A 26,899-nucleotide genomic window follows, 5' to 3' on the forward strand; every position below is an offset into this window, starting at 1 on the left:
CTTTTTGTGTGCTCGCACAAGGAGCCAATCAGAGAATTTGCATCTGCCGTGCAGATTTTGAGAGCCTCGGCTGCTGCCGCTGAGACAGAGCGAGTGACTGGAAGCCGCCTGCCTCTTATCACCTGTTTCCGTGCACAGCATGCGACATGATCAATGCCCTCACTGTCTTGCTGCACACCAGAAGTGCGTAGCGCTTTCCAGAAATCTCTTGGTATAAATCAGGAGTAGTCATTATGGTCCATCCAGGGCCACAGTAAACTCTGGTTTTCAGGGTAATCAAGAAATGCCAATTAACCTGATGCTTTGACCAAATAGATGTAAATACATTTGAATATTTATTGTGAATATGCTGCAAACCAGTTTGGTTTGGGATCTTTAAGGACTGGTGGTGATGACCCAGAAGACAAACCATACTGGGTCAGATAAAGGGTCTGTCAAGCCCAGCATCCTGTTTCCGACTTTGGCTAATCCAGGTTGCAAGTACCCGGCAGGATCCCAGATCTACATGGGTACATGGACTTTTCTTCCAGGAACTTGTCCATACCCTTTTTTTAATCCAGCTATGCTAACTGCTTTCACCACATCCTCTGGCAACAGCTTTCACAGTTTAATTGTGCGTTGAAAGAAAAAAAAATATTTTCTCTGATTTGCTTTAAATGTCCTACCTATTAGCTTCATGGAGTGAGTCCTAGTGCCAGGTAGGATCCCAAAGAACAGATCCAATCCTCCTTACTCCTAATCAGGAATAAGCAATGGCTTTTCCAAGTTTACATGGCTAATAGTGGTTTATGAACTTTCTCTCTGGGGCTTGCCAGCTGTACTATCTTCTTTCACATCCACAAACAAAAATGCTAATACTTGCTCAAATCAGTAACAATAAATAAACAGAGTCAAGAATTGAAAACTGGTAAATCATGTCACCAACTCATAACTCATCAAGAAATGTTATGTATATATAGGGGTTTCAGCAAGTCTATATTTTTAAGAGAGATTTTTTGATACGCTGGTGCAATCACACAATGCTACTTCTAATATGCCAGCCAAACTTTGGTGCAGTTGTAACTCCAAGAGAGGAAATCTCCCACATAACCCCTCAAGAGTTCATATGACAGACTCCCCGAAATTATGTGCAAATCCCAATTTCCTGACAGCAGCCGGTGTTTTGTGGTCAGACTCCATCGGGGGGAAAAGCGTTCAAGAAACTTATCTGAAAGGAAGCGATCCAAAATGGGTATACACCTCTCTGCTAAGGCAAGACTTCCCTTAGCTAAGTCCATGTTGGCTCTGCCCCATTACTCTGTGACTATCCAGATGGCCACTAATTTTATTTTTCAGAATAGCTTCTAGCGCGCTCTTTTTAGAACCATTAGCGACTCAAGTTCGGAAGAGCGGGCTAATCCCGCTATTATCATCAGTGAACGAGAATACAAAATGTCTATGTTCGCTGATGACATACTTTTCACGTTAACAAACCCGGCCCAGTACCTACAGGCGGCTTTGGATACATTGCAGACATTTGGGGGGGGGGGGGGTGTCAGGATTTAAGCTCAATGTGGAAGAAAGCAGAAATGTTAAATGTGTGTGTTCCAGAGAGAGAACTTTCGGTATTAAAAACATCCTTCCCCCTTCAAGTGGGGCCATTAAGAAAATCAAATACCTGGGAGTATATATAAGTAATAATACAGATGAATTATTCCATCTGAACTATCCCCCATTCATTCAAAAAATATTTAGGGATCTGGATCGTTGGGCCGAATTATATGTATCCTGGTTTGGGAGAATATCCTCCATCAAAATGAATGTCCTACCTCGTTTAGAGTATTTATTTCAGGTGCATTCCACATTCCATCAGCCATGCTCAAGAATTGGCAACGACGGATTTTTTTCATATATTTGGAAGCGAAGACCTCCCAGGGTGTTTCATGCCATAATGTATTAGACCCAAGATCCGTGGAGGTTTAGGGGTTCCCAATTTAAGTTGGTATCTTATGGCCACCCAAATGCGAGCTATATTTGATTGGCACAGAAATGGAGAACAAAAACAGTGGGTAGATATAGAACAGCTACTGATTGGGAAAATACCACCTAGGTCTTTAATATGACAGCCCGGAGGCACTTGGCATCCGTTGCTCTGCATATCTCGACTGCGACCAGTAACACTTTAAAGGTATGGGAGAAGTGGAAATTGGCGTTAGTAGGAAACCAGAGATATTTCTACAGCTCCCATGCTTATACTAACACACGATTTCCTGCAGGGAATCAATCTATGACTTTTAAACAGTGAGCAGATAAAGGATTAAGATATATCGGGCAAATGTGGGACAGAGGGGCTGTGACTGTTTTCTCAACGCTACAAGAAAAATTTCAGTTACCTCCGGGGAATGTCTTCTCCTATCTACAAATCCGCCACTTTATTCAGGGGGAAAATATGGGACAAGACCTAGCGGCTGGAAGGAATCAAGTTGAAAACTGGTGCGATCAGGCTGACAACATTAAAAGGGCAATATCACAAGTCTACAATTTTATCAGTAAAGACCCCATTGGGAAACCAGCATTTATGAAGGCTTGGGAGGCAGATTCGGGCACCTCGTTATCAGAGGACACATGGGACTCTGTTTTTCTATGTACAAAAAAGAGCTCCCCGTTCTCTTCCCTAGGGGAGAATAGTTATTTATAAAGTACTACTCCGGTGGTACCTGACTCCTGCAAGCCTTCAAAAATGTAACTCATCTAGTGACCCCAGATGCTGGAAAGGATGTGGCCAGACAGGTACATTTTACCATAGGTGGTGGGCATGCCCTAGGATAGTTGCCTATTGGCAAGTCAATCAATGCTATATAATACAGCAGGTTAGTGGAGATAATGTATCCCTGACTCCAGAGATTGCCCTTTTGAACCTGCCCCTGGATATCCCACCAGATAAGGGGAAAATCGCACTTCATATAATTTTTGCAGCACGATGTGAGCTCACAGGGGTCTGGAGATCCAACACCCAACACCCAATCTAAGTCCAGTCTCCAGACTTAGATTGTCAAAGCTTTGCTCCTTTCACGTAAAGGCTGCGTCCAATCAGAAGAAACAAGGGTTGTGGAGACCCCTACAAGAATGGCTAGAACAATTGTGGTGAGCCACGGTGATTGAATGTGGTACAACCATAACCTGCTACGTTCTCACTTATTGCATAGGAAATACAAAAAATGTTTTTGTAATGTACACATCCATTTACTACCTCCCAGCATAGTACGGCAGGGAAGGGGGGAGTAGGGGACGCTTTACAGATTTAAAGATTGGTATACACAAGTCGTTATACCTATGCAGACATTGTATGATGTTAGTGTATGAATATTATGTAAATGTTTAACATACCATGTTTATCACGCTGTGTTTAGCAATTGTATAACAAATGAAAATGGCAACAAATATTGTGTAATGTGATATGTGAAAAGAATTAATAAAATATAAATTAAAAAAAAAAAAAGAAAGAATAGCTTCATCATTTTTTTTCTGGTGCTAACAGACTTGCCGGTCTGTAGTTTCCTGGATCATCTCTGGAGCCTGTTTTAAAAATGGGGGCACTGATTCGTCCCCTTTCCGATTTGAATGAGAACGGTTTCCTGATTTAAACGAGAACCCTGGGCAAATGGGTTGCTGTGCACTCCCCGTGCCCTGGTGATCACAGCAGCGCCTGGCCTCGGAGGTGACTGGGAAGATTCTCCAGCTCTTGTTTTATGTTCTGCTCAGTGTGTGATGCAGATTTCATAGCAAAGGTAACAACACCCCCCTCCTATAAAGCAGTCACCTGCTTCCCCATCCCACACCCCCTCCACTGATAGTCATGCTGTCACCTGTACGCACGGCATTTCTCTGCCAGAGCTGCTGAAGGTCACAAGCGGTCACTTGCTGATTTCTTCGGAGGAGCCTGAGGCTGATGGCAGAAGAAATGTTACGGGATGGCTCTCAGGAGATGCCACTGCCCAGGGTATGAAGTAAAAGAGCTGGGTTCATGCTTTCCCTTGCTGCCTCCTAAAGAGGGTATCACCAGCCTAACTCCCAGGGCTGGTGCAAGGGTGTTAGAAGCCCGGCCTAGGCGAACCTTCTGCCTTGCGCCCACCCTCTCTCCCTCCCCCAGCCCCGACCTCATTCACTGAGATGCCACTCGTGGCCCGCCAAGTGTTAACTTTTCTCGGCAGCGAGCAGGATGGGCACTGCTCGCAGGCAGCTGATTCTCTGCTTCTCTGGGCCACGAGCAGGACGGGTGCCGCTCGCGGCCCGCCGAGTCTCTACTCCTCGCAGCGGCTCTTTGCCCCGCCCCCTAATGGTTGGTGTCCTAGGCGACCGCCTAGTTCATCTAATGCGACGCAGCAGCCCTGCTAACTCCATATCCTCGTGACGTTCTGATCCACTCCTTGTTTTCTAATATAAATCCCAGTGCAGGTCCAAGACAAGAGTGGCCACTGAGATAGAAGCTAGCAGAAAACCAGAACTGGACAGCATCTCATAACTTGTAAAATTAAGCTGTTAGTACCTGTTTGGTATCTGTAAAATAGATAGGAACTTCAGTCCAAGTCTTAAGAGGGCAGGCTTCCTACTGCTTTGCATCTTTTATCCTGCCTTAGTGTGCCATGAAGGCAGTAGGGAGTATTTCTGGGAGCAAGGCATATTCATTTCTGTATTTAGTTAGGCACAGATAACCTATGGTATCCACAAGTTCTAGGTGGGTTACAATAAAAACATCTATAAAATAACAAATAGTCATTAACAATAACATGATTCGTAATCAAAAAAACAACACGAGACAGAGCCAAATAAACACAAAACCCATTACTGAGATAACAAGACATCCCAGTTCTATGCAATAAAAACCAGAAGTAATTAACAATCAGGGCTAATTATTAGCGAAGACACTAGACAGAGAGGTGAATGATAGACTGGAGGGCAGCTCATTTCTGTGGCAGGAAGGAGACAGAAACTGCTCCTCTGTTCTTGGTCTTATGTTTTGTAGTCTTGTTGGTCCTAAATTGCTTTGTGTAGCCAATGTTCCTGGTTGATTGTAGATTGCTTTATGCATTCCGTGTGGCTGCTTGGTCCTCATTTGCTTTGTGTATCCAGTCCTTCTGCAGTGGTACTTCCTCGCTTCCTCGGGTGCCTTTGTATCTCCAGGTAGTCCTGCAGTGGTCGTCTGGGTTCTGCATTACCTTAGTGTGTGCCTCATGTGCCTTGTGTCTCCTTGTTTTCCTGTCCAAGTCCTGCCAGCCTCCATCACTCGAGGGCTCAAGCCAAGGAGAAGATGGCCGATTCAGACAAAAGATGCCAGTCTCTGCTCTTAATAAGAGTCCGCTGGACTTGCCCTGTCTGTGCACCACCTGCTCTTGGCTTTGGGGGGGTCATACCTTTGGCAGATTAAGCTGTCATGTCAAGCTCTGGCCATTAGGATCCCATGGAATGTGGCCTGATTTTTGTTTACTTCAACCCGTGCACGTCCGAGTATTTGTCAGATCAAAGTCCTGTAACTTTGAAAGAATTATGACAGGATAGTAAGAATTCTTCTATAGGGATCCTTGGCTTTGAATTTTGGTTTCTTGAGAAACCAGGAGAGTGGATCTGTGACGTCTGCTTCATGAGCAACACAGCTACCATTTGTGTGGTTTGCCAGCACCCTCGTCTAAATATGAGTAGTTTTGTAAAAGCAGCGCCAGCTCCTGTTCCAGTGAACCCAGTTCTTGTGCTGGTGACGCCGGCTCCAGAAATGTTAGCAGTTTCACTCCAGGCTTTTCTGGCCCCAACTGTTCCAGGAATTCCAACTCTGTTCCTAGCTGTGCCAGTTCCAGCAGCTCCAGTTCTTCTGCCAGTGAACACCGTTCCTGCACCGGTGACTTTGGATGCAGCAAGCTCTGCTCTGGTGCTAGTAATTCTAACACTGTTTCTAGCAACTCTGCTTCCAGGCCCTCCAGTTCTTGCACTACTGAATCCAATGCCAGCTGTCTGTGAATCCATCTCCAGCTTCAACATTATTTAAGCCAGTTCCTGTGCTAGTGAATCTGGCTCCAGCTGTTCTAGCTACTCCAGACAAAGTGGATCCTCTGGAAACGCTTGCAGACTTCCCCCAAGACCTGTATTTTGGCTTAGCTGAAGTAAAATGCCCCTGCCACCAGGATTTCAAGATAAGATCCTGTTTCATGCCTCCAGCTCAGCTTTGAGTCAACTCTGACGCCAAAGATTTCAATTCTGATTGCGCCAGTGCCTCCACTCCTGGCAAATCCAGTTTTGGCTGCTTCTGTGGCCCCCTTCCCCCTCCTCCCAAGCTCCTGCACCAGAGAGTCTGGCTTCAGCTGTTTTTACAACTGTATTCTTGGCAGCACTAGAGATTCAGGGTTTTGGCTGTTCTAGTGATGCTAATTCCTGCTTATATTGTGACTCCAGGTCCAGCTGCAGGTGTCCCAGTGATAGGTATTCCAGAGACACTAATTGTAGCTGCCTCTGGGCTCTGGTCAGCCAAGTCAGAGTTAGAATTGCACTCACATAAGACTTTGCCTCCCGGAGGTGGGTCTGGAATCCTAAGGGTCCGCCTGATGGGCAGTTCTTACCTACTGCCAGCAGAGGAGCTTGGTGGGTCCCTTGGACTATCTGTTCAGTTCTCCTAGCTCTATGGCTCACACTTCCTGCTGGTGACCATCTTGTTCCTGTCTGGACACATACATATTTCAATCTGCACTTTGCCAGAACTTGATCCTGTTCTTGTTTGTCCTAGCTTGCTACATGCACCCAGTCCTTCTGCAGTAGTCCTGCCCTGCTGCTGAGGATGCCTTCATGACTCCAGTTTTGGGTTCTGCATTGCCTTCATGTATGCCTTGCGTTTCCTGTTTTTCCTGTACAAATCCCACCGGCCACCAGCACCCGAGGGCTCAATCCAAGAGGAAGGTGGTAGATGCAGGGGAAAGATGTCTGTGTCCTGTCTGTGTTCCCCGCCCACTCTTGGCTTTGAGGGTCGTACCTCTGGCAGATGATGCCACCACGCTCTTGCTCCACCCCCGCCTGCTCAGCACATGCACACTTTCTCTCTCTCCTCCCACCCCCACCACTTGCACAGCATTTATTTCCCCCTTCCTCTCCCCTCCTAAGCAGCAGATCCAGATACCTCCCGCTTCTTCAGGCAGTGGCAGGACGGGATCCGCCAGTGGCCCTGAGCCTTTTCTGTTCTATCAGCTGCTGATTAACTAGGCCCCACCGGTGGTCCTAGGCCACTTCCGTTTCTTGGGTCGCTGCCAAGATGGGCTCCTCCTGTGGACTCACCTTGTCCATTGTCTTTGGCTGCTGGCAGGATGGACTCCGCCAGCAGCTCTAGGCTTTGTTCCATGTCATAAATAACAGGCTAGTCCATTCCTGGTTTTACCCTCTTGCATGTGGGGCCTTGTACTTCTGTTTTATCCCATTAATTTACCTAAGAAATCAGATTTCCTGTCTGCAGTAGGGTAAAACCAAGACTGGACTGGCCTACTCTTTTTAACAAGGAACCAGGAAGCAACCCCAGTGACTGTCTAGCTTGCCTAATGGAAGTGTTGGTCCCGACTGGAAAGAGAACACAATGTTCATGCATTGTAAACGTGCAGGGAGAGGGAGGGTCCGTACTCACGCGTCCCTCTGGTACTGAGTAACCACCTGTTCTGAGAAACAGGTCTGGGTGTGGGCAGAGGTGAACCACACACCTGTCTTTATTGGCTTCAGTGTTGGAGCATTTTGTTCTTCTCCCTATCTGGCTCTCCAGGCTCACCGTGGCACGCTTTCTGCTTTTTTTTTTTTCATCCTCAAACGCTGACTCCAAAGCCTCCAGCACAGATATCTGAAAAGAGGCAGGAATGGAAGCGTTTTTGGGATGTGGTTTAATGTTAGCTGGCAAGCACTGATATTTAACGCTACCCAGCAAAAGGAAGTAATGTAAAAGGAGGTTTAGAAATGTAAAAGGGGGGCTTCCTTTTAGCCTTAGGGAAGTATCCCTGCCCTTTACCAGTACGCACTATATGGCTTCAGCTGGCCTTAGATCCCTCAGTGTGACAGAGATCTCACTAGACCCTGCCTGTTAGTGATGTCAGATTAGTGTTGGTGTGAGGAGGGGTAAAACCCCTGCCCCCATGTGAGCAGTGGGATAGGATTCAAAATTTGGAGGCCTTGGAGTATTTTGATCTGTCTCCCCCAGAGAGGGTCCCGAGTGGTGTCCAGTGAATGACAAGAATTCCAGGGAGGAAGTGCCTGGGAGTCCCAAAGAGAGTGGAAGGTCTTGCAGAGTTTGGTGGACCGATGTAATGGGAGGTGCCAGGGGAAAGGGCAACCTGCATGGGAAAGTTCACCAGAGTCAGTGCCTAGTTCAGCTAAAAGTCAGCCCAAGACTTACAGGAGAGGAAGAAAAAAAGGGCACATTGGAGAAACAGATGTTATCTGCCAAGTCAGGGTGAGGTGGCTGTGGCAGGAAGGTTTCGGGGGGCAATTTTGCTGCCTCAAAATCTTGCTGCCTGAAGTGGCCACCTTATCCTGCCTCATTATAGAACCTCCCCGGATGATCTTGAGATTGCAAAACAGTGCGATAAGATGGTTATGAAAGCCATAGGAAGCCAGGATGTATAGGGAAAGGTATGCCTGAAGGAGTAGACAGAATGAAAAGTGATTTAAGAAAGCTTGAAGAGTGGTCTAAGATTTAACAGCTGGGGATACAAGAAGTGCAGACTCATAAGAACATAAGAAATGCCATATTGGGTCAGACCAAGAGTCCATCAAGCCCAGCATCCTATTTCCAACAGTGGCCAATCCAGGTCACAAGTATCTGGCAAGTACCCAAACATTAGATAAATCACAAGCTACTATTGCTTATTAATTACCGAATAGCAGTTCATAGATTTTTCCTCTAAGAACTTATCCAAACCTTTATTAAACCCAGTTACACTAACTGCTGTAACCACATCCTCTGGCAATGAATTCTAGAGCTTAACTATGCGCTGAGTGAAAAAGAGTTTTCTTCGATTTGTTTTAAATGAGCTCCTCGCTAACTCTATTATCTGACAGAGTAAATATCCAATTTACATTAACTTGTTCAAGTCCTATTATGATTTTGTAGACTTCTATGAAATCCCCTCTTAGTCATTTCTTCTCCAAACTGAACAGCCCTAACTTCTTTAGCCTTTCTGCATAGGGCAGCCGATCCATGCCCCTTATCATTTTGATCGCTCTTCTCTGCACTTTCTTCAGTGCAGCTATGTCCTTTTTGAGATGCGGTGACCAGAATTGCTATACAGTATTCAAGGTGCAGCCTAACCATGGAGTGATACGGAGGCATTATGACATTTTCCATTTTATTAACCATTTCCTTCCTAATAATTCCCAACATTCTGTTTGCTTTTTTGATCGCCATAGCACACTGAGCCGACGGTTTCAATGTGTTATCCACTATGACGCCTAGATCTCTTTCCTGGGTGGTAACTCCTAAGACAGAACCTAACATTGTGTAACCACAGCAAGGGTTATTTTTACCTTTATGCATAACTCTGCATTTGTCCACCTTAAATTTCATGTGCCATTTGGAAGCTCAGTCTTCCAGTCTTGCAAGGTCCTCCTGCAATTCATTACAATCCACTTGAGATTTAAATACTCTGCAAACTTTTGTATCATCCGCAAATTTAATCACTTCACTCATCGTATCACTTTCCAGATCATTTATAAATATATTAAAAAGCACCGGTCCAAGTACAGATCCCTGAGGCTCTCCACTGTTTACCTTTTTCCACTGTGAAAATTGACCATTTAATTCAACTCTCTGTTTCCTATCTTTTAACCAGCTTGCAATCCACGAAAGGTCATCGCCTCCTATCCCATGATTTTTTAGTTTTCTTAGAAGTCTCTCATGTGGAACTTTGTCGAATGCCTTCTGAAAATCCAAATACACCACATCTACTGGTTCATCTTTGTCCATGTTTATTCACGCCTTCAAAAATTGTAGATTTGTGAGGCAAGACTTCCCTTGGGTACATCCATGTTGGCTATGTCCCATCAAACCATGCCTATCTAAATATTTTGAGATTTTATTCTTTATAACAGTTTCCACAATTTTTCCCAGCACTGAAGTCAGGCTCACCAATCTATAGTTTCCTGGATCATCCCTGGATCCCTTTTAAATGTAGGGGTTACATTGGCCAACTGTTGCAATCCCGGGTCGGTCCCGGGATCGCCGCCTACCTGGTCGCGGCTCCGGCACCGCCCCGTGTTCCCCAGGCCTCCGGGGGTCCCCGCTGCCTCAGCCCCAACGTCGGGCAGCTTCCCCCGGGCCTGCAGGGCCCTCTGCGGCCTCGTGGCTGCCTCGCCGGAGCAGCCGGCGTCCTTCGGCGTCTGGCCCCGCCCCCTAGACGCGCGCGTCTGAGGCCAGGATTTAAAGGAGCCAGCGCGGGAAACCTCGGGGACGCCCCTTGATGACATCAGACGCTGCAGGGTACTTAAGCCCTGCAGCTGGACCAGAACAACGCCTTGCAACGAGGTTCCCAGGTAATTCCTGCTTCCAGTTGCTGCGTTCTCGTGTCCTCTTGTTCTCCGTGCTTCCTGATCCCGGATTGGCTTACGACGTTCCCTGGCTCTCGACTCTGGACTGGCTTACGACGACTCTCTGGCTTCTGACCCCGGACCGGCTTACGTTGACTCTCTGGCTTCTGACCCCGGACCGGCTTACGTTGACTCTTCGGCTCTTGACCTCGGACTGGCTTTCGGTGATCCATTGGTTCCTGACTCTGGACTGGCGAGCGACAACTCTTCGGCACTTGGACTTCAACAGCCGCGGCCCTCGCGGGCCCTCCTAAGTCCCAGCGGCCGGGTCCCTACGGGCTCCTCCTGGGGGGACTCCGGCTTCCAGGGTGAATCTCCTAAGTCCCAGCGGCCGAACTCCTACGAGCTCCTCTCGGGGGAGGATCGGCTTCCAGGGCGAAGATCTTCCCACCATTGGACCAGCTCCGTCGTCTCCACGCTCCTCGCCAAAGCCCTTGGTCGCATAGGGCTTCCAGAGTTCATCCTTCGGCCAGTCCCGAACCCGTCTTTGCCGCCTCCCGGTCGGGGCCATTGCTGCCACCACCTACAGCAACTGCTCCTCTGGTTCCGACCGGCCCAAGGGTCCACAACTCCAACACCAACTTCCAATCTTCAGGTGCATTGAATGGTTTTAGTGATAGGTTACAAATGAATTGAAATAGGTCTGAAATTTCATTTTTTAGTTCTTTCAGAACCTTGGGGTGTATACCATCTGATCCAGGTGATTTGCTACTCTTCAGTTTGTCAATCAGGCCTACCACATCTTCCAGGTTCACCATGATTTGGTTCAATTGATCTGAATCATCAACCGTGAAAACCTTCTCTGGAACAGGTATCTCTCCAACATCCTCTTCAGTAAACACCGAAAGAAAGAAATTGTTTAATGTTTCTGTGATGGCCTTATTTTCTCTAAGTGCCCCTTTAACCCCTTGATCATCCAATAATCCAACCGACTCCCTTGCAGGCTTTCTGCTTCAGATATATTTTTAAAAGTTTTTATTGTGAGATTTTGCCTCTATGGCCAACTTCTTTTCAAATTCTCTCTTAGCCTGTCTTATCAATGTCTTACATTTAACTTGCTAATGCTTATGCTTTATCCTATTTTCTTCTGATGGATCCTTCTTCCAGTTTTTGAATGAAGATCTTTTGGCTAAAATAGCCTCATGTATCTTGGATGCAGTAATCTAAAAATCTATATGTGATGGGGTGAAAGACTGATATGCACGGACCAAGAGAGAGATCCTGGGGGTAATAGTGTCTGGCAATCAGGAGATGGCAAAGCAATGTGACAAGGCGATAGCTAAAGCCAAAAGAATGCTGGGCTAAATAGAGAGGAATAACCAGTAAGAAAAAGGAGGTGATATTGCTCTAGTATAGGTCCTTTTGTGAGGCCTCACCTGGAGTATAGTGTTCAGTTCTGGAGACCATACCTCTAAAAGGATACAGACAAGATGGAGGCAGTCTAGAGAAGGGTGACCAAAATGATGTGGGGTCAATATTGGAAAATTTATGAAGACAGGCTGAAGGATCTAAATATGTATACCCTGGAAGAAAGGAGTTGCAGGGGACCTTCAGACCTGAAAGGTTTTAATGATGTACAAACTTCAAACCTTTTCCATTGGAAAGGAAACAGTAGAACTAGGGGTCATGAAATAAAACTCCAGGAGGGATGACTCAGAACCAAAATCAGGAAATATTTCTTCATGGAGAGGATGGGGGATACCTGTAATGCCCTTCTGGAGGAGATGGTGAAGATGAAATAGTCAAAGCATTCAAAGGGCATGGGAAAAACACCCTGGATCCCTAAAGGCTAGAGGATGGAAATGAAGAAAAGGGCGCTGGGGGGGGGGGGGGGGGGGGAGCGGAACTTGCTGGTGTGGTGGTTACTACCCTTAACATAAGAACATAAGAAATTGTCATGCTGGGTCAGACCAAGGGCCCATCAAGCCCAGCATCCTGTTTCCAACAGAGGCCAAAACCAGGCCACAAGAACCTGGCAATTACCCAAACACTAAGAAGAACCCATGCTACTGATGTAATTAATAGCAGTGGCTATTCCCTAAGTAAAATTGATTAATAGCCATTAATGGACTTCTCCTCCAAGAACTTATCCAAACCTTTTTTGAACCCAGCTACACTAACTGCACTAACCACATCCTCTGGCAACAAATTCCAGAGCTTTATTGTGCGTTGAGTGAAAAGAATTTTCTCAGATTAGTCTTAAATGTGCTACTTGCTAACTTCATGGAATGCCCCTTAATCCTTCTGTTATTTGAAAATGTAAATAACCGATTCACATCTACTCGTTCAAGACCTCTCATGATCTTAAAGACCTCTATCATATCCCCCCTCAGCCGTCTCTTCTCCAAGCTGAACAGCCCTAATCTCTTCAGCCTATCCTCATAGGGAAGCTGTTCCATCCCCTTTATCATTTTGATTGCCCTTCTCTGTACCTTCTCCATCGCAACTATATCTTTTTTGAGATGCGGCGACCAGAATTGTACACAGTATTCAAGGTGTGGTCTCACCATGGAGCAATATAGAGGCATTATGACATTTTCCGTTCTATTAACCATTCCCTTCCTAATAATTCCTAACATTCTATTTGCTTTTTTGACTGCTGCAGCACACTGAGCTGACGATTTTAAAGTATTATCCACTATGATGCCTAGATCTTTTTCCTGGGTGGTAGCTCCTAATATGGAACCTAACATTGTGTAACTACAGCAACGGTTATTTTTCCCTATATGCAACACCTTGCACTTGTCCACATTAAATTTCATCTGCCATTTGGATGCCCAATCTTCAAGTCTTGCAAGGTCCTCCTGCAATGTATCACAGTCTGCTTGTGATTTAACTACTCTAAATAATTTTGTATCATCTGCAAATTTGATAACCTCACTCGTCGTATTCCTTTCCAGATCATTTATATATATATTGAAAGCACCGGTCCAAGTACAGATCCCTGAGGCACTCCACTGTTTACCCTTTTCCACTGAGAAAATTGACCATTTAATCCTACTCTCTGTTTCCTGTCTTTTAACCAGCTTGTAATCCACGAAAGGACATCGCCTCCTATCCCATGACTTTTTAGTTTACGTAGAAGCCTCTCATGAGGGACTTTGTCAAACGCCTTCTGAAAATCCAAATACACTACATCTACCGGTTCACCTTTATCCACATGTTTATTAACCCCTTCAAAAAAATGAAGCAGATTTGTTAGGCAAGACTTCCCTTGGGTAAATCCATGTTGACTATGTTCCATTAAATCATGTCTTTCTATATGCTTTACAATTTTGTTCTTGAGAATAGTTTCCACTATTTTTCCCGGCACTGAAGTCAGGCTCACTGGTCTATAGTTACCTGGATCGCCCCTGGAGCCTTTTTTAAATATTGGGGTTACATTGGCCACCCTCTAGTCTTCAGGTACAATGGATGATGGATGATGCTTTTGATGCAACTGCATCATTGTTCTCTGCTTCAGCAGCTGGGGAAAAAGGGGATTGGATTTAGACAACAAACAATGAGGGCCCTGACTTTTATGGTCTGGGGAATTGATAAGCATGGGGTTAACCTGCACAGAGCAGCAATTACTACCTTTAGCAGAAGGCATAGGATTATTACACTTAGCCAATATGCCTTCCTGCTTTTGTCACAACTGCAACATCACTCCCCTCTTGGATGGGGGCGAGAGGAATTGGATGCAGACAACAACCATCACATCCCTGACTTTTATGGTCTGGGGTACTGATTTGTAGACAAAAGGGAAAAAGCACAGGACGGCTTCTAAGGCCAGGTCCATAAGCATAGCACATCAAGCAGCACTGTTTGAATTTTTAACATGGCTCATCACCCATTAAAAATGTTGCTAGCAATAAATATTATATGGTTTATCATAAGGCTTGGGGATAAGTGCACAGAATGGCAGCTACTATACTGTCCTTAAGAGAAACCTGGGGGTAACCTGCATAGCAGATACTACCATAAGAAGCTTGCTTGGCAGACTGGGTGGCCTATTCGGTTCTTTTCTGTCATCATTACTATGCTATATGTTAATGCTTATCATTGAAGAGACATCATCTAGCATCTGGAGGCCACATCCCCGAAAGGATTATATATAGGGTAAAGACAGTGGAGAAGAGGGTGACTAAAATGGTATAGGTGTTTGGCATGACAGACAAATAAAACAGTTTTGACACAGGCATAATTCAGAGTAAAGAAATTTCTAGAACAGAACTCGTGATATGAGACTCAACGCAGGTTGAATCAAACAAGTTAAGGAAATATTTCTTAACCGAAAAGGCAGTAGATGCATGGAATAGCCTCTCAGTAGAGGTGGCAGAGGCAAAGACGGCATCAGAATCCAAGAGAGCCAGGGATAAGTTGTGGGGAAGTAGAGGAAAGGAAAATGGACAGAGGAGATGGGCCTTGTGGTCTTTATCTGCCATCGCAGTCTGTTTCTATAATATGCAGAATTTAAATTTTAATACTATATTATATCACCAACACATAATGAAAGCCTTGAAAGAATCCATTGGGTGTCATCCAGGACAAAATGGTCAGAAGCTTAACAGTCAACAGTAAAGCAGAAATAGAAACAAATTAAAAACTGAAACGAAATACCTTCTTTACAACCAGGGAATAAAATCCTTCTCTGTCGTAGGTTAATGTGCATGTTTGAACAGAGCACTTCCCAAAGAGAGTCAGAGAAAACATTTTACTTCAGCAATATTTTTTTTTGTGGGGAAACAGCATGATGAGTTCCTGTGAACAATGGCCTAATGAGTCCTTAAGAGCAGTTTGCTGTAAGTGATACTTGTTCTGTTTATATGAGATAAAATGACTTTGTGAGAACATTTCAGTGCTATTGTAAATCAAACAGAATGTGATGAGATGATAGAGCATTGCTAGGGGAATAGCTCTTCACAGGCGTGCTGTCATTTTGCACAACAGCCCAGAAATAGAGCTGCCAGGAATAGTTCCATGTTTTCTGGATAGGTTGAGACAGTCTTGATTTTTTCCCCCCATTACATCGCTATGTTTTGTGGGTCTGATTTCCCTCAGAAGAGCAGGTCTATTATAGATCAGTATTTTCTGATCCTAAGTAGTGGTGAGATCAGCCTAAGCATGAGGATTCAGTTCCCCTTGAAAAGGAGAGCTAACTAGAAATGATTTGAACCAGAATTCAAACAGAAACCTATGATCTGCATACACTGCAAATCATAAGTCAAAAAAAGTGCACGAGGATAGTTACATTTTTAAAGGATGAACAAAATCGGAGAGGGTGGGGGACAGCCTGGGAGGGGGATGGAGCTGACTGGCAACTCAACTGCCTACAAAAACATACTTATTTCCTGAGTTAAATCAAAATAAGTACAGCATTTCCAATTGTGTCCACTATGGAAGAGCCTGGAACAGGACCACATAAAATGAACACAAATAAGATTGGAAATGAGGTAAATCTCAATCAATTTTCAGAAAAGTGGGTTCATGCGGAACTAACTACATTTAAAATAGATAAGGTGATGGGACCAGATGGGATACATCTGAGGGTACTAAGGGAACTTAGAGATGTCCTGGCAGCTCTGCTGGCTGACATTTTCAATGCTTCTTTAGAGCCAGAAGTAGCCCTAGAGGACTAGAAAAGGGAGGATGTGGTTCCTGTTCATAAAAGTGGAGGTAAGGAGGAGGCTGGGAACTACAGGCCGGTTAGTCTGGACCTCTGGGGTGAGCAAACGAATGGAATTGCTGCTAAAACAGAGGATAGTGCAATGTTTGGAATCCAGTGGATTGTAAGATTCAAGGCAGCATGGTTTTACCAGAGGTAAATCTTGTCAGATGAATCTGATCAATTTCTTTGGGTGATCAGAGAGTTGGATCAAGGGAGAGCATTATACATAGTGTACTTGGATTTCAGCAAGACCTGTGATACAGTTCTGCACAGAAGACTTATAAATAAATTGTGTGTCCTTGGTATGGATCCTAGACTGATTGACTGGGTTAGAAACTGGCTGAGTGGGAGGCAACAAGGGGTGATGGTAAATGAGGAGGGGGTTTTACTAGTGGTGTGCCTCAGGGATCGGTCTTTGGACCGGCTCTTTTTAACATTTTTGTGAGCTGTGTAACATAAGGATTGTACAGGAAGGTTTGTCTTTTTGCCGATGATACCAAAATCTGTAATAGGATGGACAGCCAGGAAGGTGTGAAAATCATGAGGAGAGATCTAGCAGAGCTTGAGGGATGGTCTAAGCAGGTCTGGCAGCTAAGATTTCATGCTAAAAATTGCAAAGTAATGCATTTAGGATGCAAAATCCCATGGGAAAGGTATGGTATCAGAATTGATATTCTTCCTAGCACAAAGGAAGAGCGAGATCTGGGGGTAATTGTATCTGATGATTTTAAGTTGGTGAAACAGATGGATAAAGAAATGGTAACAGTCAGAAAGACAACTTGGCTGCATAGGGAGAGGAATGGTCAGCAGAAAAAGGAAGGTGACATTGCCCCTGTATAGGTCCCTCACTTGGAATACTTTGTACAATTCTGGAGCCTGCACCTTCAAAAGGATATAAACAGGATGGAGTCTGTCCAGAGGGAGGCTACTAAAATGGCCAGTGGTCTTTGTTCTAAAGTATAGGGATAGACTTAAAGATCTAAACGTGTACCCTAGAGGAAAGGCGAGATAGGGGAGATATGATAGAAACATCTGAATATCTGAAAGGTTTCCCTGCATAGGAGTTGATCTTTTTTCAATAAAAAGGAGGCTCTAGAATGAGGGGTCATGAGATGAAGTTAAAAGGGATTAGACTCAGGAGTAATCTTAGGAAATATTTCTTTTACAGAGAGGGTGGTGAATGTGTGGAACAGCCTCTCAGTGGAAGTGGTGGAGACAAAAAAGCATGGGATAATTGCAGGGGATCTCTGAGGAAGTGATCTGAATTATAATGCTAAATTAATTGGACAGATGAGCAAACTAGATGAGCCATACTGTCTTTTACTGCCGTCATGTTTCTATTTTTCAGGACAGGTTCATCCAGGCAGGACAGGCATACCCCATCGAGTAATACCTGTTTTTCATAGGGAAATTAGATCTACAAGTTCCGGCGTGCAGTGAGATAAAAAACAAAATTTTGGATCAAGCTGTCCTGAAAAAAATAGAGGTAGCTGATCACCTTAGTCACTTTGTTTTATTTCATAAAACTGACTGATATCAACCTAAAGGGGTAATTGTATTAGTTTGTAGCAACAAAATTGACAAGGAGACTGGGGACACTTTATAAAAGCATGAGCTCTTAAAGACGAGAGTCCACTTTGTCCTTGAAAGCTCAAGCTTCAATAAATTGATTATTCTATAAGGTGCCACCAGTTTCTCTGTCGTCGTTTCATATATGACTCACTTTCAATTTAATGTTTTGAGCTTTACCAGCCAAAACAATACGCGCATGCACATGAAAGCACACATGCTGACAAATTGATCGATGCCCCAGTTTCTGAAAAGTGAGATGGCATAATTTCCACAGAACAGTAAATAAGATCAAAGCCTTTGAATTTAAGAAAGCCGAATACACGTTGTAAAATGGGCGATAAATAAGGAGCGCACTAGGCACACTAAACTACCAGCTGTCATAATTTAATCACACAAAATAGCTGGTAACATAACGGTTCTTTTGTTCTTGTAAAACTCCAATGAATTCAATGAGCAGCAACCTGCAGGGAAATGCCTGCAATGAACCTTGCCCTGAGGACAGCCATACAGTTGTATTCTGAGGTCATCAAGGACCCAGGCTGCGTTGTCATTGGCTGATGCAGCAAGACATGCCTGGAAGATCAACAAGTGGCATTTTAAACTTTGGGGCCGATGCAATAATCATCGCAGAAAGCGTGCACGGCGCCCGCAAGGGGGAGGGGGGGGGCGCCATGCAATATGTAAATTAGGGGGTCGTGCTAGGAAGGAGGCTCTAGGGTCGCTTGCACGACCTTAGCGACTCCTCGCTAACGCAACCCGCCGCAGCTGCCGGTCATGAAGACCCGGTAAACTCGGCCTCAGTTTTCGGAACCTGCCTGTCTGCCAGTAATGAAAACGGCCGCTGAGTTTATCAGCCATTTTCATTACTGGCAGATGGCCGGTTAGGAAAATCGAGGCCGAGTTTACCGGCGTCGGTCTTCATAACTCGGCGGTCTGCCGAGTTATTTTATTTTATTTTTTTTACTTTAAAAATGAAGTACAGAAAAGCAGTTTTTTTTTCTGCTTTTCTGTACTTCTTTTCAATGCGTTCAGCTATTAATGCCTGCTCCAGGCAGGCGTTAATATCTGAGCGATAAACGTGCATCTGAGACGCACATTTATCTTTTTGCATTTGGAGTGAATGAGTAATAGGCTCATTCACATGTATTTGCATGTGATGAGCGCTAACTCGTTCACTCTGTGTCAGACGCATGTTAAATAGGCGCTAATCCTCCTATTGCATTAGGGGGTGGATTGGCGCCTATTTAACCCGCATCCGACAGCGGGTTAAACAGTGCGCTTGGCTGATCGCACTGTATTGCATCAGCCCTTTTGTTCTTTACCACAGAAGCCTGCATTTGCACATCCACTGAGCCACGGTCCAATGAGAAGGCAGCTGTGCTGAGGTCCCAGCTGCAGTCCATAAGTTTTTCTCCTTTTTGCCTCAGAATATTTGTGGGTTATGATATCTTCTATTAGGGTAACAAAAGAGATGTTTTAGAGATTCTCAAATCTGTCCTGGAGGATACCCATGCAAATTTTATCTCATGCCTGTTCATTGTGGCTATCCTGAAAAGCTGACTGGCTGGGGGTCTCCCACGACAGGTTTGGGAACCTCTGTTTGAGTACTTCGGAGACCACACAGATCCCTTCTTAAGAAGAATATTTCAAAATGACAAATGTGTGAAATATAAAATATTTACAAGACACAAATGGTTCTATTCCTTCAGCTTAATTTACTGTGTTGCACACATTAATTATATTTTTAGTTCTTTATTGACTCAATGCCACTCCAGAACAGCTAGGAGAGCTTAAAAAGGGTCCCCCCTTCTCCGGTGATTCCGCAGCTGCGGTAAAAGGCACTGAATCTGGCCCTTCCTATGGAATGGGCCCCTCTCCCACAGCATCGCTGTGGCAGCACCAGCAGTGCATCTCTTCGTATGCCGCTTAAACCAAGGTCCTAAGCAACATACAAAATAACACACATAAAATCCAAGACATAAAGACATATAAAATCAATACGATGACATAAGCAATAACAACTCAGGGCAGCTTCATTAAACAGTTCACACAGTGGCACCAATGCCTAAAGAAAAAAAAAAAGTCTTTGCCGTTTTCCTAATGGTTTTCTGACATTCCATCAGCCGGAGCTCTTGGGGGAGAGAGAGTTCCAGATAATTTGGGGCAGCAACCGAGAAAGTTCTAGTGTCTGTGAGTCTGGCGTGTCACATAGAGGGTTATGTCCAGCAGGCCCCTATGAGCTGAGCACATTGCTCTGCCAGGGTTATAAGTTCGAAGCAGAGAATCCGTCCATGGCAGTGCAGCTTCAGTGCAAGCATGGCGGTCTTATATTAAATGCGCCATTGCACAGCATTGGGAGGAGGTGCGTAAAAGTAGATTTTCCCCTCCCTCTTTCTCCTGATCCAAGATCCTCCTCCCTCCAAACCAGAAACCCATTTTCTTCTCACCCCCTTCTTTCCCTTCTCTTTTCTCATTTCCTTTCCTATCTCCCTCTGCTCTCTGATTCCCACTCTCTTACTCTCTTTCCTTCTCTGGGTGCCCTGATTTTCCCTTCCCCCTCCAAAGCCACCTCCCCTCCCAAGGTCCTTTCTCTGAAATCCCTTTTACATCTTCTTCCTCAAAGGTCCCCATTTTCCTCCCATCCTCCAGATTCCCTATCCCCTTCTCTCTTCCCCCCACCAGTCACTAAGATCCTTCCCAGAACCTCCCCTCCCCCAAAAAGGAAAGAAATGAATTAACCAAACATACAAGAAATATCAGAAAACAACTTTATTTTTAAAAAGTAAAATTCAAACTAATATCATTTAATAGGGAAATGTATGCAAATGCATGCAAATATGCTACAGAATTTGAGAAATGTTGCTGCTTGAACTTTCAAACTCTTGCCACAGAACCTACCCTTGAACAGCCACAGGGATTTGAGAGCTATGAATATAATATGCAGTAACGGGAACATTGTTCACTCCAGCAGAGTAGCCCTTCTATTGCACAGCATGGCCTAGAAGCTGGCAGAAAGGTTCAAATAGCATGACAGCAGGAGGCAGCTTATTATAACAGCCTCCCAGCCAGCAAAACAGGTTCACGGTGATGCAGGGCTCTTTCAGAGTGCTGCAGCAAGATGTCACTTTTCAGAGGATCTCACCGAAGCCATGAAGCACTCCAGGCTCAGCCAACATTTCCAGCAGTGCTGCCCTGGTTTCTCAGCTGCTCTGCTGATGTCTCTGCTGCCTCCTGCCTTGCTGGGCTATTTCCCAGGAGCAGCAGACGTGACTGACGGTCACACCCACCCTTCTCTTGGGATGCCATGCTGGGCTGTGTCACTATGGGCAACCCCTAACAAATGCATCTTAGAGAGAAGTAGGAAACCTAATAGGGAACACAAATGATGCAGTCCATGCCCTGTGTCTCCTGAAGATGGCTTTAATTGGGATAAACATGCCAGCATGCAATTCAACAGTAATACAGCCGGGCTATGCCGCGTTATCAGTCACCCTAATGCAGGAGCTGGACAGGAAATAAATGTAATTACTGGAAGTGCATGGTTGTGCTGCCGTGATTCGTGTCACTGCAGCCAGGGACGTGTGTCCATTACATCCACTGCATCTTCCAGGGCCAAATGGGAGTCCATTTTTGTATGGCCTCCCCCAGGGATCTCAAAATCTCAGTTGCATCCCTGCCACGGCTCTCAAACGAGGGGGTGCAGCATGATGGCCTGTGGAGGTGTGGAGGGGGAGGGAAGCAGTACGAGAAGTTTGCTTTGATGCAAACTTAATCGTAATACATTGTTGTGTACAACACTTCCCCATGGGTACAGTTTTGAAAAGACTGCCAACTTTTGAAAAAATATTGAAAGTCGCGAATGTCTTTACATTCACGACTTTCAATATTACATTCTAGGGGCAGTGTACTCAGGAGGGCAGCGGCTGTGATGGAAAGGGGGCCAGGACAGGTAGCAGCGAGAGGTCTATCTAGCCACCATGTGGGAGGCTCAGCAGGTCTGGATAGGGGTCCCAAAGCAGATCCCACATCCCACTCCCAAATCTCAAACCCCGGGCTGAAAGCGCCCGCATTAACTGGCCCTGGACAGGTATCAGCGAGAGATCTATCTAGCCACCATGTGGGAGGATGAGCAGGTCCAGATAGGTGTGGGATGTGGGATCTGCTTTGGGACCCCAAATTTCAAACCGCAGGCTGATAGACCTCTCGCTGTTATCGGTCTTTTCGATTAAAAAAAAACTAAATCGCTTCCTGGTTCCCTTAGGGAGGTTAAATTACAATCTAGGGGCAGTGTACTCAGGAGGGGAGTGGCTGTGATGGGCAGGTTGCAGGGAGAGTTCTTTGTAGCCGCCATCTGGGAGGTTGAGCAGCTCTGGATAGGGGTCCCAAAGCAAATCCCCCATCCCACCCCCAATCTCAAACTGGACCTGGACCTGGACCTGGGTGAGAACTGGACCTGGGTGAGAACTGCAGATTCCCAGTAGAGAGAACAGACAAGAAATGTACAACACTTCCCCATGGGTACAGTTTTGAAAAGACCGCCAACTTTTGAAAAAATATTGAAAGTCGCGAATGTTTTTAATTTATTTAAAAAAAAAATTCTGAATCGGTCTTCTCCATTAAAAAAATAAATCGCTTCCTCATTCCCTTAGGGAGGTGCAATTACAATCTTGGGCAGTGTACTCAGGAGGGCAGCGGCTGTGATGGAAGGGGGCCCAGGACAGGTATCAGCGAGAGGTCACTGTAGCCGCGATGTGGGAGGTTCAGCAGGGGACCCACGGCAGATCTCTAGAACGGGTAGATGTGAATCAGTTATTTACTCGTTCGGATAATAGAAAGACTAGGGGGCACTCCATGAAGTTAGTGTGTGGCACATTTAAAACTAATCGGAGAAAGTTCTTTTTTACTCAACGCACAATTAAACTCTGGAATTTGTTGCCAGAGGATGTGGTTAGTGCAGTTAGTATAGCTGTGTTTAAAAAAGGATTGGATAAGTTCTTGGAGAAGTCCATTACCTGCTATTAATTAAGTTCACAGCCACTGGTATTACTACTGGTAGCAACAGTAACATGGAATAGACTTAGTTCTTGGGTACTTGCCAGGTTCTTATGGCCTGGATTGGCCACTGTTGGAAACAGGATGCTGGGCTTGATGGACCCTTGGTCTGACCCAGTATGGCATGTTCTTATGTGTTGTAATCTAGCTTTCCTGCTTAATACATTATTACTTTTTAGCCTGCTGTGTGTGCATATCCGTTTGTCTGGTGTCCTAGCTGCACCAAACTTTTAGGACATGTTCATGGCCACATGAGAACTCAGACATGGGTGTGAGTGTGAGTCTGATGTTTTTGGAGCTGCTCATTTAGCTCTGGGTGGAACTTCTTGTTTGTTTCTGTACCTTAATATAATCCACTTTGAAGTGACAAAAAGCAAAATATAAAATGAAAATAAATCAATCAATAAATCATTTGCTCTTGAGTGGGTCCTGAACTAAAATGCTTTGGGAAGTGCTGTCTGGGAACATTTTCCCTCCCTGCCGCTAAAACTCCAATCCAGAATATCCGGGTCATCTGCTGGGACTCATGCCAGGAGGCTCTCTGAATAAATACCCTGCCTTGAAACGCTGTCACCAGGGTCAGCTTTATTTAGCTACGGTTTTTAGTTTCTTCTTTGGAACATTTCATCACCACTGGTAAAATTGATCAAATAACTGGAAGCAGCAAGTTAAGTGGGACTGTATTTTATTTTTCCAGAAAAGTCATTCAAGCATTCATCACTACAGCAGATTACATCCAAAATATGTCATATTGCAAGTTGAAAACAGGCCAAAGCACAAGTGCAGATCTGTAATTATCTTCCTCATTATGTCTTTCTGAGAAAGGAGATTCATTTTGGTGCTATTTTCAATTACTATACAAGGACATTTTTTTTCCAAAACATTAGCATTGGCAGGTGTAACTACAAGAAGTAGTAAGGCCACTCTGCACATATGGCTGCAATGGGAAAATAATCTTTACTGCCAAATTTTCTTATTTTCTGAAAAAGAAAAACAAACACTAAAATCTGTGAATGTTTTTTTTAATTAATTCAAAGCAAACCTATCATGTAAAAATATGTTTAGTATATTAGAAAGCAAAGAACCTCAAGGGATGAGGAAGCCAGAATAGCATTGCCTTGCTGGCTTTGGCACAGGATGGGACTATTTCTAGCCCATGCTACGTTTATTTGGGGGGAAAAAATGTCAATGTTATAGTGAAGCTCTGGGAAAGGATGGAGCAAGGCACTCCCTGGATTAAAAGTGTTAGTATTTTCTCTTTTCTCCATTGCAGAGGGGAACAGGGATGGCTCCACTCAGACCTTGTTGCATGCAGGCTGCATGGGCACGCTTGACCTGCCACCCCCTCCAGTTAACCCAGCCGGGTATTAGAGCTCAGTGGTACCTCCCGGCTGGAATGAAAGGGCTACATTGTTTGACATGGAGATTAATTCTCATTTTCCGTTCTGGAAAATTCCTGGGGTTTGTTTGTTTTTTTTTTTTTTTCTTTCCTCCAGCCCATGCAGTGCAAGACACGGTGCTATTTTGTTCTTTCCTTTCTCAGCACCCCCCCTGCTTACAATCACTCCCCCTTTGCAATATTCCTGGCGGTGCACGCCGAGCCTCCCTGTTATCTCTCTCGCACGCGCACACACACACACACACACACATAGAGGCGCGCGCGCACAGACGGGACAGGCGGCATACACGGGGAATGCGTGTCTGAGAGCTGACACCGCCACCGATCCAACGGGCTTCGGTTCCGGCAGCCTCAGCGCCACTTAAGTTAGGCGAGGCGGCGATTCAAAGCCGAAGAGGAGGAAAAGCGCGGATCTTCAGAGGGCTTACCGGATTTTGTTTTTGGTTTACCCGGGGAGAGAGGTAAGACGGGGGCGATCCCCCCAGCCAAAGGTTTTGGAAGGAAAAGTTTCCCCGCCCTGGGGTGTGCGCGGTATTGATTTCGCTGTGTGCATGCCCTGAGAGGGGAAATCAGAGCTGCCAGGATGGGAACAGCAAGGGAAATTCACAACTGTTGCTATGAGAAAAAAAAAATAGAAAGATACAAAGAAAAGGCGGGTTATCAGGAGCTGGCCTGGGCATAGGCATGCCACTGCACCCCAGCTCACCCGAGCAAGCTGATCCAGCCCCGGTGCATGCAAGGATTTGGAGGTCTGCTTTTCCGATTGATTTTCCCAAAGATCAGAGCTACAAACCCATGCACGCAGTGAGGCACAAGTAGGACCGGGCCAGCACGTTCGAATGGCCTGGGGTGAGAAGACAGCCCTCCCAGTGCATGTTGAAGCAGGGGGCAGGGCGGGGACGCGTGTTCCCTCTTTCCCACTGTCACTAGGGCTTTCTTTTGGGAGCTTGTGCTGGGGGCCATTTGTTGCTGTCATAACGAAGTCTAACTGCTGTTGTGCCGCTGTATGTTTTAAATGTACAGGTTGCGTTCCGCTTAGCATGCTAAATTTCTAACTACAAGCGGATAACAAATACATAAAATAAATAACGGTTCCTAGCCGCCAAGGGCCGCGGCGGCTGAAGTCTTTGTCCCGCCCGACCGCGCCCTCTGCTGCACCCGGAGACGCCCGCCACGGGGCGGGAAGGCGCGCTCCTCGTGCACGGCCGGCGGGGGGCTCTGAACACGCGTGACTGAGTCAGCTGTGCACGCGCCACTTCGTTCTTCACGCGCCGCTATCTTTCTTGGCGGTCGGCTCCCGCTCTAGGTCACGTGCCCTGCGGTTGCTATGGGAACCTCCTCTGGCCGTTGCCATGAATACGGGTTCTCCTTGAGGAGGGTTGGGTAGCCTCAAATCTAATGAGCCCTGTCTGGGGGGGGGGGGGGGAGGCGCGGCTAATGCCCTTTATGGATGCCGTTTAGGTGTAGCTTTTCCTAGTGGAAAGGCAGAACTAGAAAAATGAGAGGGGCAACAGAGCCCGGTTTTTGGCTGCAGGGTCTTTGCTGGGCAACACCCTCCATTGTATAGGAACAGGGCTGAGGACTGCCGAATTTGTACCGAATTAAAAAATAATAAATAATACCCATGGCAGCTGTCAGATTGCCAAGCCAGCATCACTCAGGTTCCTGTGGTGACATCTTAGAAATGGGGTCTCCCGTGTGCCCAGGAAGGGTGAGGATAAGACAGGCATAGGCACAGCTGCCAGGGCCAGTGAGCAAAGGGTGGTGTATCCTCAGAGGGGCCAGCTTTTTATCTCTAAACCCCATTTCCCCCCCCCCCCCCCATCTTCAAAGGGATGAAAATCCCCAATGAAGGGTAGAACCGAGTGCAATTGCTCTCCTGAAACGATTCCTGGTGAACAGCTTCAGTGTAGGGCTGAAAGGAGGAATGTGCCAGGTACTGGGTGAATTAGGGTTTGGGTAAGATTATTGTGGCAATTCCAGCAGCAGTAGGGGACAGTGATACAGTTGTTGCTCGAGGAGCTGAACCTGGCTTTGATTTATCCCGGTCATAGCACATTCTGGGCATTCATAACGAGCAGGGCCGGTGCTTCCGTTAGACAAGCTAGGCAGTCACCTAAGGCGTCAACATTTCGGGGGTGGCAAAATCATAGAAAGGCGCAAGGCATAGAAGGGCATTGTGCCAGATCTAATACTGCTAAAAAAAAAAAAAGGAGCAGGGTGCTGGAGCTACTGCCACTGCTAGGAAAGAGTGCTGTGCTGGAGATGCCAAACAGATACAGACAAATAATAAAACAATTCTAAGAAAAGTACAAACTACAAATGTAAACACTACACACAAAATGTATAAATAATAATGTAAACAAATGTGTATCTGGTAAGAGGAGATACTATAATATATAAACACTGTATTCAATGTAGAACCTGTTCTGTATTACGAAGCACAAAATAGGATAGGAAAAGGGAGATAATATTTCCAGTGCTGAATCTTACCTGGAGTCAGGGGCAGCAGAATGCCTTTTTTTGGTTGGGGAGGGAGGGTATGCCAACCAAGCTCTGCCACTTCTCCACCCCTTCCCCTGCCCATCATTGGGTGGGCCAGGAGGTCCTTTTCAGTTTACTACTACTACTCAGGGCAGGCGCGTCCATTA

General features: G+C 45.6%; 1 protein-coding gene across 1 annotated transcript in view; it reads left to right on the forward strand.

Annotated features, from left to right (window-relative positions):
- Window positions 1–24,484: 24,484 nt before the first annotated feature.
- Window positions 24,485–26,899, forward strand: part of FXYD6 (FXYD domain containing ion transport regulator 6) — a 65,166-nt gene continuing 62,751 nt past the window's right edge. The window contains exon 1 of the mRNA XM_029573610.1: window positions 24,485–24,709. The gene's annotated coding sequence lies outside the window, so the exon portion shown is untranslated. The remainder of the gene's footprint in view (window positions 24,710–26,899) is intronic.

The sequence above is a fragment of the Rhinatrema bivittatum genome, chromosome 12 (assembly GCF_901001135.1).
Source record: "Rhinatrema bivittatum chromosome 12, aRhiBiv1.1, whole genome shotgun sequence".
In the NCBI taxonomy this organism is placed as follows: Eukaryota; Metazoa; Chordata; class Amphibia; order Gymnophiona; family Rhinatrematidae; genus Rhinatrema; species Rhinatrema bivittatum.